This window comes from Pelodiscus sinensis, chromosome 5 (genome assembly GCF_049634645.1).
Source record: "Pelodiscus sinensis isolate JC-2024 chromosome 5, ASM4963464v1, whole genome shotgun sequence".
NCBI classification, from domain to species: domain Eukaryota; kingdom Metazoa; phylum Chordata; order Testudines; family Trionychidae; genus Pelodiscus; species Pelodiscus sinensis.
The window spans coordinates 64958575-64980535 of record NC_134715.1 but is presented as its reverse complement, the minus strand read 5'-3'; the positions used below and the strand labels follow the sequence as shown (position 1 = coordinate 64980535).

Below are 21961 nucleotides of genomic sequence, written 5' to 3'. Positions count from 1 at the left end.
TCCAATCTTTTCCTATTAGTTTTCATTTTTGCACTCCACTCCACTGTCTGATCCTTGCTGAGACTGGAAGTTAAAAAATAGTGTGAGAAGATGTATTCTCCTGGGGTCAGATCTCCAGATGGTGTATATTGTCACAGCTGAAAAACAGTGTACATAACTGAAGATCTGCCTACAGATTCTTCCAGTCCAGCTGGCAGTCCTGAGGTTTGGATAAGTTTAAATATCTGAACTCTGTGGTGCATATCCAAACTAAAGCCACACCCAAACTCTCCTGACTCCTGAGTCTCCAAAGTTTAATTCTAGTTGCATTCCTGTTCTCCTTTGTAGCACTATTAATGCATACTTGGAGGAATGTTGATGCTGATGATGTAAGTGTTTTATGTTTTCCCACACTTTAAAGTTTGAAAGTTACATAAATTTCATGATTTCAAACTTTAAAATATAGCATCAGCATCTTTAAATGTTTCTTTTTTGTGCTGATGTGAGAAGAAAAGGCAATTTATTGAACACCAAGTCTTCAGAAGTTTCTGTTCTGTACTAACACAGATTTGTAGTCAAAGAATTATGGATAGTTTTTCCTAGTGAATCTCAACACTCCCTATTGATACCTGTCAGTAGCAGGCAAGATAAAAACATTCTACTTCCCATTCAAGTACATTCAGAACTAAGACTACTGCTGTGAATAGAAATGTGCCTATACAAGTTCTGAGAAGCAACCAAAAGGTGCCTTAGCTCATTTTCTGTTTGACCCAAGGCACACTGAGAAGTGGAATCATTGCATGGAGGATTTATTATGAAACTCATAGAAGAATGCAGGGTAATAGCATTCCTACTGTTGTATTTGTATAACACGGGCCAGATTGTGGCTTACCTTGTGTAGATGAGTAAAGAGGGATCGGTAGTAGACAAGTCATTTCCCTTACATCCTTGTAATAGAGTCCTATATACTAAGATTCCCTGAATTTCCTAGAAACAATCAATCCTTGAAAACCAGGGATGTCCTCCTCTTTAGGCCTACTACCAGTGTCCCTACTGATTTTACGGCAAGCAAAGTTTTTCCTTGTTATTATAAACCCCAGCAGATTGGCCACACAAAGAATCTGCCGAGGGGATGAGTTGGTGAACTGACAGCAGTTTGGGTGGACACATTTACAGCCTGAGATGACTCCCTGGTCTGACAGTTCACACTGTTGCCACTATGCATTCATGAAGAGTCTCACCTGAGCAACCAGATGAAAGTAGCATACCACCACACAGTATTAAGTTGAGTCTTCACTTGGAGCTGGGGATGTGATTCTCAGCTTGAGTAGAATGACTTATACCAGTTGAGTGGCAATAGAGGAATGGTAGAAAAGGCAGCAGCAAGCAGTGGCACTAGAGCTGTCTGTGCAGAATATGTACCTCTGGGGCCTGGCTGGGTTTATATTCAAGGCAGATAGCCAGTACTGCTGTCCACGTATCTGCAGCTGCACCACCATTTTTAGAACATCAGCTCAATGAGAGCTACTGTGAGTATGTCAACTTGGCTGGAATCACTCCAAGTGTAGACTTAGCCTGAGATTCAGGTGGAGTCTGTCCTCTTTTAAAATTAAGGTAATCTAATGATGATAGAGATTACGGTTTGCATTGTTTCAGTAAGATTGTGCACTCCCTTGTAAGTTCCTAATCAAATTCATAATGTTTACTACATTTGTCTATTAGTATTTCTTTAGATGTTCATGGTAGACAGCACAGTGTTGGGAAGCAGTTTCCAGTGCCTGTGTAAAAGAGCTAAGGTTGGGTGATGACATCCCACACTAGAGCCAGCCTTAGCATTTTTTTGCTGGGGTGTTTGAATTCACTCCTGATAGCTGTAACAGGCTGCTGTCTACCATGATTACACCACTATGAATAAAACCATTGAGGATCTGGGGGAAGGAAAATATAACCTCAAATTTAACTCTGCTCTCAATACCCTTAACTATTGTTATATATTGTGTTTCTGGCACTTATGCCAGCCCCAAGCATCCATTGTCTGTTTCTCCAACTATGATCTTTCTAGCATGTGGCCTCCAATACCTGGAATGCCCTCCTGGAACTGATCTGTGAAACTTCGACCCTTTCCTCCTTCAACTTCCTCCTTAAAACAAACCTCGTGATATCAAAATGAAACTAGCGAGATAATAAACACAACATCACAGCTAGTTAGGAATAGTTAATACATAATCAGCATTTTTTTCTATACATATTTTTTCATTCTTCATTTGTGGCTTTTTTTCATTACACTCTGTTCATGTGCTGGGTTACAGCTGTGTACTAGACAGTAGCTTGACTACCTTTATTGCTTTGAGTAACTTTCCTTTACTGTCTTCATTTATTCCAGGTGATGGCAGTAAAGGACCTTTGCTCTATCAGCCTATAGAGAATGCTAAGGCTTTCTGGCTTTTATGATCTCTCATTGGGAAATGATTCCTCTACCCCATCCCCTTTTTAGTAAATAGCGTGAGACAGAAAACTGCATGACCTGTGGATTTTTTTGTTTTGTTCTTTATAAATAATAAATACAGCAAGGCTTTTTCACCCACCTTTCTCTGCATGGGTCTCTCAAGCGACATATTTTAGTATAACATTTCACTGATTTATAATCCATACTGTGCAAATTACAATATTAGCGTTCAAGCTTAAACTTGAAGGCAAATTGTGTATTCAAGGATGGGAGAAGATCTCAACAAAGCTGTTTTCCTGGGATTTGTTATTCAGGCAGATGGTGACATAGCAATGTTATGTCAAAGACAGTTTCAAAATGAAAAGCCTTGCAGTGAGGCTGGAGTTTTGCTTGTTGGATTGAAGGAAATCACCAGTTAACTGCTAATGTTTTATAGGTGGATTAAAATGAAAAACAAACTCAAACCCAAACCTAACCTGACCTATAAATGTCCCCTGAAAAATGGATTCAGCATAGCCTTTCCATTACCTTTCTTGAGTATTTTTAAAAGGATTTTCATAAACATTCATAAGAGAAAATCTGCTCTAAACATTTCAGCTGTATGTGAGCCTCAGGAAAGGATTTGTGGTTGTGTGGAAGAATGAGATTTTATAGACCCCAAATAGTGTCTAGCCTGGGGGTCCAGGAAGATCTCAGAATCCAGCTCTTTGTATCCAAAAAAAGACTGTTTTTCAGTGCCTCTTTCCTCAGCAACACATTCTCCAGCATCCTGAGCATCTGTTGGCTCCCCTTGATGTCACTATTCCCAACATGCTTTTAAGATGAAGTTAAGGTTAACTTAACTTAATTCCCATGTATATTTTCACCTAAATATCCATTGTTTCCCCCGAGGCTGTACCCCTTAATGACTCCTTTGTTTTGGTCTTCACCAAGAAATCTGATGATGAAGGGATGCTTAACATAGCAAATACTAGTGGGAATGGGATAGGTTTAGAAGATAAAATAAAAAAGAACAAGTTAAAAATTACTTAGAACTGTTAGATGTCTGCAAGTCACCAGAGCCTGATGAAATGCATCCTAGAATACTCCAGGAGCTGATAGAGGAGGTATCTGAGCCTTGAGCTATCATCTTTGAAAAATCATGAAAGATGGGAGAGATTCCAGAAGACTGGAAAAGGGCAAATATAATGTCCATCTATAAAAAGTGAAATAATAACAATCCAGGAAACTACATATCAGTCAGTTTAACTTCTGTGCCAGGAAAGATAATGGAGCAAGTAATTAAGGAATTCATCTGCAAACACCTGGAAGATAAGGTGATAGGCAACAGCCAGCATGGATTTGTAAAGAACAAATCATGTCAAACCAATCGGATAGCTTTCTTTGACAGGATAACAAGTCTTGTGCGTAAGAGGGAAGCGTTGGATGTGGTATACCTAGACTTTAGTAAAGCATTTGATGCACTCTTGCATGACCTTCTTATCAATAAATTAGGCCAATACAACTTAGATGGGGCTACTATAAAATGGGTGGATAACTGGCTGGATAACCATTCTCAGAGAGTAGTTATTAATGGTTCACAATCCTGCTGGAAGGGCATAACAAGCGGGGTTCCACAGTGGTCTGTTTTGGGACTGGTTCCATTCAATATCTTCAATGACTTCATCAACATAGAGAGCACACTTATTAAGTTTGCAGATGATACCAAGCTGGGAGGAGTTGCAAGTGTTTTGAAGGATAGGGTCATAAGTCAGAATGATCTGGACAAACTGGAGAAATGGTCTGAGGTAAATAGGATGAAGTTTAATAAGGACAAATGCAAAGTACACCACTTAGGATGGAACAATCCATTTCACGCATACAGAACGGGAAGCAACTGTCTAGAAAGGAGTACTGCAGAACGGGATCTAGGGGCTATAGTGGACCACAAGCTAAATATGAGTCAACAGTGTGACGCTCTTGCAAAAAAAGCAAATATGTTTCTGGGATGCATTAACAGGAGTGTTGTGAGCAAGACACGAGAAGTCATTCTTCCCCTCTACTCTGAGCTAATTAGGCCTCAGATGGAGTATTGTGTCCAGTTCTGGGGACCACATTTCAAGAAAGATGTGGAGAAATTGGAGAAGGTCCAGAGAAGAGCAACAGGAATGATTAACGGTCTAGAGAACATGACCTATGAAGGAAGACTGAAAGAACTGGGCTTGTTTAATTTGGAAAAGAGAAGACTGAGAGGAGACGTGATAGCAGTTTTCAGGTATCTAAAAGGGTGTCACTAGGAGGAGGGAGACAAATTGTTCTCCCTGGCCTCTGAGGATAGGACACGAAGCAATGGGCTTAAACTGCAGCAAGGGAGTGTTTAGGCTGGACATTAGAAAAAACTTCCTAACTGTCATGGTGGTTAAACACTGGAATAAATTGCCTTGGGAGGTTGTGGAATCTCCATCTCTGGAGATATTTAAGAATAGGTTAGACATCTATCAGGGATGGTCTAGACCAGGGCTACTCAACTTTGGAAGACACGGGGGCCATAATGATTCTCACAGTGCATGCCAAAGGCCGCAACTTAAGTGTGGTTCTATATACATGCAAATATATGCAAATAGCTTATTTTACATTGATGTGCATGAATACAAAGATTAAGGCAAAATGACATGCAGGTCCCATTTAAGTCAGCTCTACTATTATTAATAAAATGCAATATTTACCTGATTTCTACCCATATGACAGCACTTTTAATAAAAAATGACAGTCCAGGAATTTAACTACTAGAATGCATATCAACAGAAGACCATTATATTGACTTGCCATTGAGAAGTGTGTTCCCAATGGAGGCCATGTTCAAATGATCCCACCTGCAGGCCGCATGTTGAGCCCCGTGTAAACCACACTACTGGCCAAAAACAATCGGGCCGTGGACTGTACCTCATGTTGAGTAGCCCTGGTCTAAACGGTACTGGGTCCTGCCACGAGGGCAGGGGACTGGATTGATGACCCCTCGAGGTCCTTTCCAGTTCCAGTGTTCTATGATTCTATGAAGAGCAACAGCCTCATCTACCTTATTTCCACAAAGCACTAACTCTAGTGTGTCAATATTCTTCTAATGGATCCTGGAAAAGGGCAGAGAATTCCACCAAACTCACATTCCTCCCAGTTTCTATGGGGTTAACCTTCAGTTGGCTCCACTTTCTGTTTCTTTGCCTTTTGCATACAGCATAGTGGAAGGAAGTATGGAGCCTGTAGTGGGAGAACTGGTTCAGAGGAACATAGAGCTTTTGGACTTCAGTGACAGCTGACTGCATGTAATTGAATGTAGCAAGTCCTAAATCTTTTGATACTTTCACATTATAAGGAAAATGCAAGTAGTTTCATCACCTGAGACACAGGGGCCTCCTTCAGTTAATAAAAGTATATTGCTCACCATCATTTAGATGATCAGGCTTAAAATTTGAAAGCAAACATTTCTAACAAAAGGTGCGATCATCTTCATTTACATCCCTAATTCAACAGATTGGCATATGTATAAATGAGAAGCATTTCTAGGCAGCAGGGCAGTACAGCTTCACAGGTAATGAATCAGCCCCACCCAGTCAGTCAGCTGGTATCCCTGAGCCTCTGACTGAGTGGGGCTGATTAATCACCTGTGAAGTTGTGCTGCCACTCAGCTTAGAGGGAACACTGGTAGTGGGTCTTTTACAATGAGAGCCCATTACAATTATTATAACTGTTGCCAGAAAGGTCTCCTTAGTCACATACAATTTTTTGTAAGGAAAGCCAGAGAGAGATTACAAAATGCTTTTTCATTGTGTTTGCTCTTTATTTGAACTTGCTCATAGCAGAGTGGAGCCTTCAACATCTATTATTTATCTTATAGTATAAGATTTCATTGGTGGTAGTTAAACACATAGGGCTACGTCTAGACTGGCATGATTTTCTGGAAATGCTTTTAATGGAAAAGTTTTCCGTTAAAAGCATTTTCGGAAAAGAGCACTTTTTGTGGAAAAGTGTCCGTGCCAATCTAGACGCGCTTTTCCGCAAAAAAGCCCCGATTGCCATTTTCGTGATCGGGGCTTTTTTGAGGAAAACAAATCTGAGCTGTCTACACTGGCCCTTTTGTGCAAAAGTTTTGCGTAAAAGGACTTTTCCCTGAATGGGAGCAGCATAGTATTTCCGCAAGAAGCACTGATTTCTTCCAGTAGGAAGTCAGTGTTCTTGCGGAAATTCAAGCGGCCAGTGTAGACAGCTGGCAAGTTTTTCCGGAAAAGTGGCTGATTTTCCGGAAAAACTGGCCAGTCTAGACACAGCCATACAGTGCTTTTCAACCTACCTCAGTTTCAAAGCAGGATGCTGGCATTTATAATTATTCATGAAGCAGAAATCAAAGTGCTATGGATATAATTTCTTGTGGGAAAGATAAGATTCTCTTCATATGTATTTACCAAATCCTCTTCCTATTGATGTAAGTCATAGTAACATAGAGCAGGATAAGATGAAGGGAAAATTATGGGAAAATGCTAAATAGACCAATTAAGTCCCACTTCTGGAATTTTGGGTTTCCCTATTTTTAAATGTTTAATGTTTATTTTCCAAGCCTTATTCTTTAAAAAGAGCTGTCAAATTAAATGACAGCGTAAGGGCTGTATACAAACCTGATCATTACATTTCTACTTTATGAAGTAAGCAGATTTCACAATTCTCTAAATATGGTCCAAGTGACCAGGGAAACTGTGCTTGTTTCTCCAATGTCAGAGTCTGAGCCAAAGTCCAATGTGGTGGTATGAGAAAGAGCAGTTCCTGTCAGTTCTCCCTGTGGATTATTGGAGGAAGCTACTTGCTCATCCACTTCTGCAAGAAGTAGAGGCCTCAAGATTCAATACTATAAATCAAAGCAAGGAAATACAGAAATGGGTGGGAGAAATAGAAAGTGAAATAAGCAGATGAGAACATTGATACTGTTAGAAAAGTACATTGATTTCCTTCATTTAGTTCATGATTGTCTAAGGGTGTATCTACACAGCAAAGTTATTTTATAACAATGGCTGTTTTTCTGAAATAACTATGTGCGTGTCTACATAGCAATTCCCTTATTTTGAAATAACTAATGGCTTATTCCCACTTCTGTGAACCTCATTCTACAAAGAATAATTCCTATTCAGAAATAGCTATTTTGAAATAAGGCAATCCACTTCTGCTATTTCAAAATAGCCCCTTACCAGGGCCATTCTAAGTTATTCCTCCTGGGGCTCTAAATTGAGAGAGCTTATTTTGAAATAGAATGTCCACGCACTACAGGGAAGCCTCAAAATTAGTCCAAGGCAGGCTTCCCTAATGTAGATATGCTATTTTGAAATAACTATTCCGGAATAACTTATTCTGAAATAACAGTACAATGTAGATGTAGCCTAAGTAGTATGAAATTAGGCATAGAAAGAGAACTACTTTGCAGAATATTTATATTTCACAGCAGTTGGAAGTTGTACTTTTTGGAATCACAACTAACTGGGGCATTTACACATGTGCATGTTGCATTAATGGTTTCACATTGCAGATGCATGACAAACAGGTCTTCACCAGTCTGGGTTATTTGCTCCTATCAAATTAACAGACATTTCTGATATAAGCAAGCGAGACCCTAATGTTCTGTCACTTCTTCCACTTGAATAAGAATCCTCAAGGCCTAAAGACATTTTAATGGGATTTGACTTATTTTAGTCTATCCTTGCTATCCCACTGAGATAGTGTTTCAACCTGTCAAATGCAGTATCACATTCATAGAGCATTCTTTTATTGCATGTATCTTGAATTTGACTCCTGTTCTCTGGGGAGCTGAGTGCAACTGCCAGAAGTCATTTCACTTGTCACCTTTAACAACCATCAGAAAGATGGAACTATGTCTGTATACAATGAGTTTCAGTTTCAATTGATGGAATTAGAAGGAACTTTAAAGTTATTCAAAAGCGATTCATAGCTAAATCCACCTAACCCTAAATTACACTATTCTTGCAAATGATAACATTTGTGTACAATAATTCAGAATATATTAACTTGCTTTGAATAAATGAGATTGTTTCACTTGCAGGCTTTCTGCAGATAGGAATTAATCAAAAAATCTTGAAACTTGATGGGTGAAATGAAGCAGAACTTCTTTGGCTTATAGACCACTTCAAAATGCTTCACTTTTTATTTTCCTCTCTAAATGCCTCACTAGTGGCTTCTGTAATGTATTTTATGAGCATTTGCTAAAAATAAATAGAAGTGGTGTGGAGAAGCTTTTGCTTAAATAGTTTTAAGTTGTCATTTCATTTCTAAGAAGTGACACAGTGCTTTAGAAGGAACATATATTACCAGTAAAAGCCACATCAGTAGAATACTGTTCGTGCCAGAATTAATATAACCCTAACAATCTCAGAACACTACATCAATTTTTTCCTTTATACTTGTCAAGACTTTTGAATTGTCTGTTTGATCAAAGATGACTCTACTGAAAACAAAATATGGTATTTTCTGGCTTCAGAGAGCAATATGCCAGTTTATGGGGCCTTTTTTAAAGCAAACAAGTATTCTCTGCAAGCCAAACCCCAGAAAGTTGAGGAGCTGATCATGACATGGGGAATTTCTCACGCAAAATACCTGGTTCCAAAGAATTGTTTCAGTCCGGGGGAATTAGTTTTCAGAGTTGCCTGGCTACGCCAGGAGCAGATGCAACATGGAACAAGGGATGAGTTGTGTGGAAAAGCTATATTTTAGGTTAGAGCAGGAACAAGGGAAGTTGGTTGAAACTACTGGCAAGAGGAAAATTCTTGTCTACCCAGCATCGCTACCTAGCCTACATCTGTCCTGTGCTCATTGGATGGGAGTGGGGAATTGGCTGACCCATTCAGAGAGCTGATGAGTCATCACAATCAAACAGGTTCAGTTCAGCTCTGTTACTGTGTATTGATCCAACACCTCTCCCATGTTCAGTCGCTTATAGAAATTTGATTTGCTACCCCAACTCCGAACTATAACAGAAGGCCTGATTCAGTTCCCATAAGTCAGTGGAAAGGCTCCCATTAAATCAGTAAAATTGTATCAGTCACATAATTGTGCAGATTTACTGAAAGGTGCCAGAATTTAAATGAACTTGTGTGTCAACCTGGACTGATTGGTATATAGCCTATTATTTAATGGCTATTGTCTGGAAATTGATATTGGCCAGAATCTGACATTCCTCCTCATGCTGAGTAGCTTTTTACCATGTGAATGGTTTTGAAACTACTTATGAAATAAAGCAGTATTAGTCATGTATAAGGGTGTCAAAATCTGGCCTCGTGTTGCCTTGTTATATTACATGCAATCATATAAAGGATTTATTGTAATTTACATAGTTCAGTTTCCTTCGGATGTTTTTGTCCATGTCATGTAGAAACATTTTTTCATATTATTATGGTACTTCAAAAATGTTTGAATATTTACTTCATCTTAAACACAGATTTGGTCAGCTTTTACAGAGACAAACAGTGATGCAAATTCTGATTTTACTTGCACCTGTGTAACCATGTTGAGTGCAACACAATTCATTTCTAATTTTAATTATTGTGATTTTTAACTTTATTCTACTATATCTTGGTATATTCTTCACTTAAGTCTTTTTATCTTTAAGAGAAGAACACTGAATTTTTGCAATAGGTGGCATCTGCTTAGTGTACACAGTCTGTTTTCTGTTAGACAGGTGTGGTGTGAGTCTCTACTTAGCTGTTTTCAGATCATTTTTAAGACATGTCACTCTACATGTTCATCACTATGTAGAGGTATTGATATAAAGGTGGTGTTTCAAATGAACTCAAATGAATACATGGCACATGTTTTCATCAAGGCCACTGAGCCTCTTAGACGTTTGAAATACAACAAACAATTCTGGTATCTTTCTGGGTACTGAAACAGAAGTATACTTGTGACATGAAAACAAATGTCGGCAGGTAGGACATGGTGCTAGTTGCTAAAAATCACTTAAGGATGCTCCTTGTGAGATTTGGAGCTGTTCTGAAATAATTTATGAAGATTGCATGTTGACCTGGTTAATTAGCTGAGCTGTTCACTAGAGGAATACATTGATTTAGTTTAATAGGAAGTTGCCGGGGGGGGGGGGGGGGGGGGAGGAAGGGGGAGAAACAAGCCGGAAGGGGGAAAATGACTCTCAGAAGCAACTGTATAAGCTTAGAGAGTTGATAAGAGTCAATGCCAGACTAAAGCCCTGGGAACACAGAACAAAATAGCTCTGTCAGTTTAAAAAGGAACTTTCAAGAAAGTGGGAGTATTTATTTGGGGCCAGACTGAGACATATGACATTTCACTTACTGCTACAGGTGACTCTAAATTAGGCTTGCCCAGGCCATTATCAAAGGATGGTGGGACTCTAGAAAACAAACATTGTTTTAAAATCCTTGCTTTTTTCTACAAGGTTTGTATCTACTGTTAAATAAACAATGCTGTTGTGTTTGGAAGGCTGTTTGGTCATTTATGTGTCACTGGTCATGGACTCCCGAAAAGGACGATCTGCATGTGCCTTGTCACAGGGCAGCTTGCCCTTTAAAGGGAGGCTTAGTCTGTCTGTGACAAGCTTAACTCAATTCCTCAGGTGGGGAAAATAAAGATTTTGTTAAGGGGGTAGTCAGGGGACCTAGTTTGCTTTTTTTTTTTTTTTACACGATAGAGGCCTATGGAAAAATCAGAGGCTGCTGGAAGTGAGACGGCTTCAACAGAGAAGAATTGGAATTGAAAGTACAAGCAGGAAAGGTCTGGATGGAGCCTGAATAAAAGGGTAAATACATGGACTTGGAAAATGTATTTTGAACTGAATTGGGTAGGTGCTACAGGAGTCTTTAAAAAAAAAAAAAAAAGACTTCACCCAGGTAGCGTCGGAAGAGTGAGAGTATGTCTATACTTGCACCCTCTTTTGATAGAGGGATGCAAATGAAGACATTTGAAATTGCAAATGAATCAGGATTTAAATATCCTGTGCTTCATTTGCATAATTGCAGACCAGCGCTTTTTCAAAATAGCGCTATTTCAAAATAATGCATCTAAACCGCATTTGTTATTTCAAGAGAAAACCCTTCTCTCAAAATAACTGTTAAACCTCATTTTATAAGGAATAAGGGTTAACAGTTATTTTGAGAGAAGGGTTTTCTTTTGAAATAACGTGTCTACACTGTGTTTATTTCGAAATAGTACTAGTTAAAAATAGCGCCAGTCCACGATTATGCAAATGAAGTGCGGGATATTTAAATCCCGGCTTCATTTGCAATTTTGAATGTCTTCATTTGCATCCTTTTCTCAAAAGAGGGTGCAAGTGCAGACATACCCTGAGAGAGAGGAGGTTTGAAAGAGAAGGGAACCCCCATGACTGCATTTTGGGTGGGTGGTTGGGTGGGTGGGGGAGCAATAAGTACATAAGATGGCCATATTGGGTCAGAACAAAGGTCCATCCAACCCAATAACCTGTCTGCCGACAGTGGCCAATGCCAGGTGTCCCAGACGGAATGACTCAAACAGGTAATGATCAAGCGATCTCTCTCCTGCTGTCCATCTCCATCCTCTGACAAACAGGCTAGGGACACCATTCCTTACCCATACTGGATAATAGCCATTAATGGACTTAACCTCCATGAATTTATCTAGTTCTCTTTTAAATCCTGTTATAGTACTATTCTTCACAACCTCCTCAGGCAAGGAGTTCCACAGATTAACTATGCACTGTGTGAAGAAGAACTTCCTTTTATTTGTTTTAAACCTGCTGCCCATTCATTTCATTTGGTGGCACTCAGTTTTTATATTATGGGAACAAGTAAATAACTTTTTCTTATTCGCTTTCTCCATATCACTCATGATTTTATAAACTTCTATCATATCCCCCCTTAGTCTCTTCTCTTACAAGCTGAAAAGTCCCAATCTCTTTAATCTCTCCTCATATGGGACCTGTTTCAAACCCCTAATCATTTTTAGTTGCCCTTCTCTGAACCTTTTCTAATGCCAGTATATCTTTTTTGAGATGAGGAGACCACATCTGTACACAGTATTCAAGATGTGGGTGTACCATGGATTTATATAAGGGCAGTAAGATATTTTCCATCTTATTCGCTATCAATTTTTTAATGATTTTTAAAATTCTATTTGGTTTTTTGACTGCCACTGCACACTGTGTGGACATCTTCAGAGAACTGTCCACGATGACTCCAAGATCTCTTTCCTGATTAGTTGTAGCTAAATTAGCCCCCATCATATTGTATGTATAGTTGGGGTTATTTTTTCCAATGTGCATTACTTTACATTTATCCATATTAAATTTCATTTGCCATTTTGTTGCCCAATCACTTAGTTTTGTGAGATCTTTTTGAAGTTCTTCAGTCTGCTTTGGTAGAACCCTGGGAGAAGGAGCATTAGTGGACAAAAGCACCAGTTCAGTGTATTGATGGAGTCCTTTAAATGGGGAAACTGAAGTGAGGACTTCCTTGCAGGGCTGCCCTAAGGCTATGATGGGATGTCCAAGAGGTGGTCACTTGTTCTAAACTCATTTAGATCTGCTGTGTGAGAATGGTTGCTACTGTAGCCCATGGTAAATGACAGAGTTCTGTCAGGGGATCAATAAAGCTATGAGGGAAGGCACTCAGACTAGAAAGGGAACAATACTATAACTAAGTCTTGCAACTGTGACACTATGCATACTGCAGAAATGATAATAGAGAGATGATTTGCATTCCCATTTGACATAATAGCAGATGCTACAACAGTGGAAGGGGAAACAAAGCAAAAGTTGTGCTTAATCTTCAGTGAAAATCAATATACCCAAATGTTAAAAAAATGGTCCCTCAGAGTAAGGTACTGGAACAGGCCCAGCAGCCATCCTCAGTCACTACAACAGGCTATTACACCTTTATGTATTTTACAGTTTGGATAGTAAAAGTTATAAAATAGTATTTCTGCGAATCAGTACTGGAAAGTGTAATTGCTATTCCCTGTAATTATAAGTTTCTGAAAGATTTTAGGTGGTAGTGTGTTAATTATGTAGGTCAGAGAAATTGAATAATTGACAAAACCTTTTTCAACTGTTTTTAAATTTACTCATTTTAATCTGTGTTGTGTAATAGCACGCGTCATCTCAAATAACTTCCAAATGCTACAGTCTTGGCACACAGCAATTATTTTACCTACGAATACAAAGAAGACAGACATTTTTTAGCTGAAAACACGGCAGTTATTTTGCATCACCAACACTACACAAGCTTGTTCTTAGGTAAGCAAGTCAGGAGCAATACATCTAATTGGAAATACAGGACAGTGCTAATTCAGTTAGATGACTGAAGTTGAATGTGACCAAAATGTATCACTCCTATGGCTAACCTAGATGTAATATGAGTTATATGGAATATTTAAAGATTACAAAAGGAAAAAGTACCCATCGCCATTAAAGGAAAAAAATGCTGCTTCTGAGCCTCTTGTCGTGCCTATGGACCTACAGCACAAATTCTTCAAACATCCATTGAGACTAATATGGTGCAGTACTGTTAGGAGATTGCTATGTTACAAAAAGAATTTTCTACCATGGTTGAGACAAGTGCTTTTTGGGTCTGCACAGCCTCAGGACAGGGCTTCTGAATTTGCAGCCTCATAGCCCACATGATGTCATATTTATATATACACATTTCTGTTGAGTGCTGAGCTCCACCCAATTCATGCTGTACCTAGGAAAAGACATCTGGATACAGAAGATTAACTCCAGTTATGTCTTCCTCGTTCCTTCGACTTTTCTTGCCTTGTTTTTCTCATCTATCTCAGGTGAAACGGGCATAACATTTTAGCTTCTCCTGCTTACCATAATTGTTTCGGTGTAAACTTTTGTTCTTGACTTTTTTTTGTTTCTATCAATGTAATCTCCTTCAACTCCATCCTCAGTCCTATCTACTCTTTCTTCCAATACATGATCCTAATACTTCAACACACTTTCTGCTGTTTTTGTGCAGCTGTCCCAAAAGTTGTTAATGGGATATTTAGAAACCTTCTCCATTGGCAGCTCCTAGTTTGCACTTAGTTAAGTTGGCATCAGGGTCATGTGTCATTTTGAAGATAGAAAGCATGTACCTTTCTTGACACTTTCCCACCCCATATGCATTTGCATGTGCCCATCCTTGAGCACCATCCTCTTTGAAAATATTATATTTGCCTCTATTTTGCACCTTGGATGTACTTATGTGACAAGATTTTTTTTTTTTGGTCCATACAAGTCTTTGGTTAGAACTTGTGTTCCCTATTGGGTCAATTTTAGTTAGTCTGTTTTGATTGGCTGAATTAGATCTTCAAAAAGAAAACCAGAATTATAGCAAAAAATCTATTTGTTTAAAAATAGGGCCACTTTGATATGCTTTACTATTACTCAAAACAGAATGTTTAATTAGTACTTGTTCTTTTGGTCCCCTCAACCTTCATGAGATTTATTCTCTCATTTAAATCCTTATCAAACATTTTCAACTTTCAATGATATTAAAATAAATATTGAAACAGAATTATAGGTAGCAGAGACTTTTAGATAATTGTAAACATTTCTTCAAATTTTCCTACAATCTATAGAACATTAATGTCAGTGGTGTTTATTTGTGACAAACTAAAACTAACTTTCCTTTCAGGAGGTAGCCATGTTAGTTTGTATCTTAAAAAAAAAAGTCCTGTGGCATGTTAAAGACTAATAGCTTTATTTGGGCATAAGCTTTTGTGGGTAAAAAAACACTTTGTCAGATACATGGAGATTTCATGCATCTGATGAACTGGTTTTTACCCACAAAAGCTTATGCCCAAATAAAGCTGTTGGTCTTTAAGGTTCTAGAAGATTCCACTTTAACTTTCCTCTGTGTTTTATAAAGATAAGTAGTAATGTAAGAGAGTGATACATTTTTTAAATCATCATGGTTAGCCAAATTATAATTAACTAATTTTCTCATGCTTTGGAGGAATTCTGATGCTTAAAGAAAACTGATGTAAAGCTTTTTCTGGATTATGTAAGTTTTAATGATCACCCTTACAATCAATAATTAATGCAGAATACATTAATTGAAAGGAAAGCTTGTAGGACTACTAAAATTCCACCTTTCAAGTTATCACAATAATAGCTGAAGACAATATTAACATAAAATCAGCTTCTCTAAATGGTATTTTCCGAGTTTCTAATGTGTCAAGATTAGTTCTATTTTTAGCTGAAGCATATGTCTTTCACTGTAAAAGTTAACTATATGTCTGAATAGACAAAAAAGATTATGGTGATAAAAAGAAAAATTTAACCTGAGGCCTATTTTTTTGGCTAACCTCTCAGATTACTGATTTACCAAGGTTGTCTTCCTGGAAACTTAATTATTGTAGTTAAGCCCAATTTACAAAGACATTATCAATAGTTGACAATCCCTTGATGGTTTTTCATTCTGAGAAATGTTAAGTCCTTGACTATTCTAGAAAAGGTTTCCCAATGTAGCTATCCTGGTATACGTTCTTAGTGGAGATGCAAATGCATTTTGGGGGGATTGGGGGTGGCAATAGAAGCTGCTTGTATCACTTATACCAGTCCTCTAAATGACAAACTGTATCAGCAGAAGTACTTTGTTGCTAGTATAGCTGTATCTACCTTCAGACTTTTGCTGGCATAGTATGTCAGTTAATAGTGTGATTCCACCTTCAGCCTCATCCTCCCTAGCTGATGCTACCTCCCCTCAACAGATGTAGCTTTTTCCTGGATAGGAGGATGTAGAATAGGCTGAAGTATAACTTCTAAAGAGTTTTAAACACTTGATCCTATTGTACACATGCATACAATAGGATACACAGCTGTATCCTTTTAGATGGTTTGAGAAACATTATCTGTAATACAAGAAAAGGGTTATTGCTCACTCAAACATCAGAAATCTGTTAGTTTTCATTTTCTGTATTAATGATCTGTCGAGGGGTGCCTTTTCCACATGCCAGAGAGAGTGGGGAAAGTGCACTGCAGCTCCTCAGACACTCATACAAGATAAGGTGTTCTATTAGCCACAAAGTCTATGTACTGCACCTTGCACACAGGGCAGTATGGTCTAGTGGTCCAAATTCTCCCCCTTGCATTCAGGGTAATTCTGCAGCCACAGAATTGGTACACAGTATGGCCCAGCAGTCTCAGTCAACATAGTCTCCCTGTATTCCAGGTAATACAGACCAGCAGCCACAAAGTCTATACAAAAACAGCCCAACGGCCTCAGTCAGTATCTCCCAGTATTCAGGGAAGTATGGTCCAACAGCGACAAAGTTTATACACAGTATGTCCCAATGGCCCAAGAGTCCATATACAGTCCCTCTGGGATCACAGTAATATGGTCCAGCATAAGAATGTTAAGGGACTAGTTGACTATCTGATAAGCATTTGCTTATCAGATAGTCTGTTGACTAGTCAACTATTTTTTTCCACCCCCTCCTTGAAATAGAGGCAGCAAAGTGTGGGAAGAAGGGGTACTTCAAAGTTGCAGTACTGCACAGCTGAGCCAGGAATCAGCTGTGTGGAGCTGCTGCTTTGAAAACCCCAAGACTGCATTTCAAAGGGGCAGCCGTCGCATGGCTGATCTGCAGCTTAGCTGTGCAGTGCTGCCCCTGTAAAATGCTGAAGCACCATGGAGCTCAGGGTCAGTTGACCCTGGATTCTGGGGAAATGCCGTGCGGAACTGCAGGGGCTCTTGTACATTTCAAAGCAGGCACCCATTTGCAACCTGGAGTGAGCAGGACTTCCCTCGGGCCCCCGGCTGTACATGGAGTTTCACATTCCTCCTTTGAAATGTACGAGAGCCCTAGCTCTTAACTGCAATTTAACATCCTTAGTCCAGCAGCTCCAAAGTCAATATATAACAGACAAAGATCCCTCATGAGGGAGTATCTGAGGAGCAGAGGGTAGGAAGACTGAGGCCCTCCCTTTCCACCAGGTGCCAGCCCATGGCTCTATCAGCAGTGGAGCGATCTACTGCTAGCTCAGCAGGGAATCTCATTGCGACATGCCAAGACAACGGGGACAATTCCATGCCTTGAGCTTCTTGCTTGTAAGTAGTCCTAACCATAACCCTAACCCATTCCTTGTAAGAAGTCCTCTCCGACTTCACACTCTGGTCCAGAAGTTTCTACTGCAGCTCCTTAGCTTGGCTGCCATTGTGTAGTCTAACTGAGCTTCCTCCCCAGGAAGTCCTGCAGGACTTCCTTTCTTTGCGGCAGTCATCCCTGACTATAAAAGCTTCTGGAGCTGGTCAGTCAACCTCCAGTTGGACCATGCCCAGAAGGGCTATGGGAGCGAGACTTTCTCAGCTAGCTGGGCCAGGATAACTCCTTTTGCCCTACTCTGAGGGCTCCGAGATGACCAGCACTTTTTTTCTCCACCCAAGGGTTCTTCCGCAAGACCTCTCAGAGCTGCCAGAACTCTAAGAGGAACTGTTCCAGACCTGGAAGCTGTTCTCTGCGATCAGGTCCATTGTGGCCACTGAAGGAGTAGACCTCCTCATGGAGTCCCTGCTTCGCTATCCAGTCTTGTGCATATAGGTGGCAGAGTTTCCCTTGGTGCTCTGGAGGTTGATCCCGGCAGAAACCACAAGGGTTGGAGACCTCCTGGGCTGTGACAAGGGGAATTGAGTGCATCTCCAGGTGCTCGCTCAGCACATGGGCCTCTCCCCCCTCCTAATACCCCTGCATGTACTCCAGGAGGTGAAGGTGGCTTTGTCATAGCTTGCTCTCGATTTCCTGCAGTGAGCCCTGCGAGAGGGTATGCCTTACCCTGCCTCCCCTCACTGTAAACCCTCTTTCTCGGGCCCCTGTTCCATAGGGTCCCCGTGGCCTCCCTATCCCTGGATCCCCTATCTGGCTGCAGGATTTGCAGCCGGTCTGTTTCCAAACCGCACCCAGAGACAATCTGTACGTGCTCATGCTCCCTGTGCTGCATTTCCTCATCCTAGTGTCCTGCCCTAATACCAAATGGTGGGACAATCTAAAATCTGTTGAGGGTGGGGAATCCTGGTGGGCCAGTGTTTAGTCCCCCTTAATCCCACGGCCCATCGGGGACATAAATTGGTGGCTCCTCCACAGAGCCATGAGCATGTACCTGGCGCAGTTCACCCTTATCCCCGAAACCTGCCCCTTCTGTTGTGTGAGGGAAAACTTAGCGCAGCGCCTACCTTGAATGTGCCAGGTTGCAGCCCCTCTTCCAGCTCCTCCAGAACCTCTTACTGAGGTTCTGGCTGCACTTTTCCCCTCACTTCTTTATTTACGCAAACCCCATCTGTGGCCCCACAAATTGTGGGGCCTATTTCTGCTCCCCTCTAGTCTCATGTATCTGGGCAGAGTTACTCTGGGTGCATCTACTGGCTCCATGGGCAGCTTCAAGGAGCAGTGGGCACTGTCCAAGGTTCTTTGATCGGTGTCCCCATTTGGTTCCCTCATTTTAAATCTTGGCCCTGCATCCTGACCCTGTTTTTCATTATTTGTCCCCTGTAATCTGTTGAGTCCTGGGACCAGTGGTCCCTCCTGCAAGGCTGGGGGACGACCATTAGTAGTGGGTGGGCTTGTGCCTGCCTACCCCTTTGGATTCAAATAATGCCTCAGTGCAGTGATGAGACCCCATCACATGCTCCAAACAGAGTCTGTTATTCAAATACAACTATGTGATCTGGTGACTATTGTGAAAGTTATACATGGACATTCATGCTTTGTCATTCATTTCTCTCTCTATTTTTAGAAGTGTGATAGGATGGTTGGTTGGTTGGTGGGCTTGGCAACCTAGTAGTCAGCACACCTGACATCCAGCCCCTTGTTTCCCTAGCTGATGGGGCTTGATTCCTGACCTTAGGTAGTGAATCCTCTGGCCTCCATTTGCATCTGGGCCCCTGCTAGATGAGGGATATTGGACCTGCATCTCAACCAGGCCCCAATCCAGGGCCCTGTATGAAGCAACATTGACAGTAGGAAGAGAGTTTAAGTCCCCTGCCTTCAGTTTCTTCCTATCCTATGATCTTCCATTTTGGGCATAGTCTCTGTAGTCCAGAGAGTCTGCTGTGGCTTGCCCGTATAGCCCTACCTTGTAGACCTTTTGTGGCATGTTCTGAACTCAGGTTTCTCTAAGGAAGGAAAAGTCCCACAAAGTCCTTACAGTATAGGCAAAGAGTAACAGTTAGTCACTACTGAGAGGTCTCCAGTCTTCTCAAAATCTGTCTTTCTGTGAGAAACATCAACAGCTGTCAGGCTTGTAGTTCTGCTACTTCCTACATCTTTACCAATAATCCCTTAACTGAGCCAAATTCTCCACTTTTCTTTTCCCTCCAGGCCTAGTATTGGCTGGTGCTATAGCAGTGTAGGGCTAACTGGGCCCATAGGTGTTCTCTAACCCTTTTCCTGCTGGTGTGAGTTTTCCCTATGCCATTACAGAAAGTAATTAACTGGTTTAATTGAGTCGTCATCCAACAATGTGAGTACTTATCACCAGGTGTTTGTATATTCACAAACTCTCAATTTCAGCTGCAGCTTGTCAAACTCTCAGTTGCAGATGGCTTTGCCAACATGAATGATGAGGATTTATTTTTCACAGTAGTCATGCTGTCCTTTGCAAACATCCCAAACTACAGCTCTAAGCATCCATAGTTGCTAATGTTGGAAAAGGGTAGTATACTACCGTGAAATAAATGTGCAGAAGAGAAGGTTTAAGTGGTAGTTTGGTATGTTTTCGAGAGTGGCTTGTAAAGGAATGCTCAAATGTTTGCCTCCTTTAAATAACACAGTTTAGGTTGTGGTGAAACGGGTTTGTGATGTATGGTAGTTACAGTAAGAGCAAGGCATTCATGTATGTGGAACACTCAAGAATCTCCATTCTAGCTGAGGGCTCAATGCTACTAAAGACGAGGCAAGTAATTAGAATAAACTTTAGTTTACATAATGATAGCACATTAAATGAAAGTACGGTGTACCTGAGTCTGTTTACTATTTGCTTTCCTAATTTAATAGAAGAAAAAGACCATTTAAACACATGCTACTGGTTTAAAATAAATGGAGGTACAGCTCACTTTTGTTTCATATCTATCAGTAAAAGAGTTGTCTTGGCAGGAAAACAACAAAAAATCCTATCTTAACTTGATTCAAAGTATGAACTGAATTTGTTGTTCACTCCTTGACTGTTCCCCCCATGATGAGACCTGCTGACACATCATCAAAAGATGGCAAGACTTAAATAAGCAAGCAAAGCAAAGATCAGCAGGAGGAAAACTTGAAGCTGCAGAATAAAATAATGTAAAAAGACTGTTCAATACCAAGAAAAGGTAATTGAATTTGTGAATAGATGGCAAATGTACCTCAGTAGAAAAAAAATGTGCTGACATCAGAAATTTCTTCATTAAAAAGAATATGCAATAAATCTTCCATCTTAAATTTCTACCTGTGGAAATGTTAAGGCATTTTCATTGAGGTTTTTAGGAATATAGAGAATGTATCTTTACCCAAATGAATAAAATATTAATGAAATTAGCCAATAGGTATTAAAGGGCCTTAAACTTAGTTTCACTTTTTGAAGCAGTTCCATTGCTTTTCAAAAAGGTCTCATTTGTAAGTATAAAAATACTGACTAGGTAAAAGGGCATATTTTTCACTTTCTTCCCCCCCCCCCCCTTTCAGTGTGGTTTGTTGAACTGGAGAACTTTATCAAGAGGATTATCTTAAGCTGAAATGAATTAAATCAGAGTGACATATCTTATCTTACATTTTTATTTACATTTACTTGCTTAAAATGCATGCCAATATATTTTCTCATACATATATGTTTGCATGAAGACATGATGCTGTTGTGTGGTATAAAGCTTTCATCATCAGCAACACACAGTGTTGTAATGAGTTTGGAATGAGCATTTAGTTCTGGAGTTCACTTACATATGATACTAATGTTATATTGCGCTACATCAGGCTATCTTCTGTATATGACAGATAAAACTATTTTAGCAGTGTTTTGGAGAATTATTAAATTTTATATTGGTAAAATGTTATCTATTTTGTACAAATTTGCACAAGTATTTCAACATTTACCGTGAACATTCTTGCAGCTGTAAAAATGGCTCTTAAGAATATTTATGCCAAGTGACTAAAAGCATATTTGTGTGTTTATTCAAATTATCATAAATATATTTTGTTCAAAAGTCTTCTTGCTCAAATAGACACATACATGGCAACTATTTAAAAAAACAACAACACACCACTTGCCAACAGTTACCACAAAGTGGTATTTGAGATACAAGACTTTTCTCTTTACTGACTTTTCAAATTTTGCTATTTTTCTTTCAAGTGGGAGGTACATAGGGGTTTTTGAACAATTCATGTGGAAATCCAAACTAAACTCCAGCACTGGTTGTGTAGGGAAATGAGGAGCAAGGAAAAAATTCTGAGAGGACCGAGGGGTGAGGAGCTGGTCAAACGCTATCTGATCATATTAGCTATAGTTAGAGGTTGGTAAATAATTTGTAAATAACATTTTATTTTATGGCG

The 21961-nt window shown here is 39.8% G+C and overlaps 1 long non-coding RNA gene across 4 annotated transcripts in view; it reads left to right on the top strand.

The window, feature by feature from the left end:
• Positions 1-21961, top strand: part of LOC112546253 (uncharacterized) — a 245657-nt gene that overhangs the window by 135863 nt on the left and 87833 nt on the right. For 3 of the 4 annotated variants that reach the window (XR_012904208.1, XR_012904207.1, XR_012904206.1), the window contains one exon: positions 11115-11222. The exons of the other annotated variant lie outside the window; for it this stretch is intronic. This is a non-coding gene — a long non-coding RNA (uncharacterized LOC112546253). The remainder of the gene's footprint in view (positions 1-11114; positions 11223-21961) is intronic. 4 annotated transcript variants of the gene reach the window in all.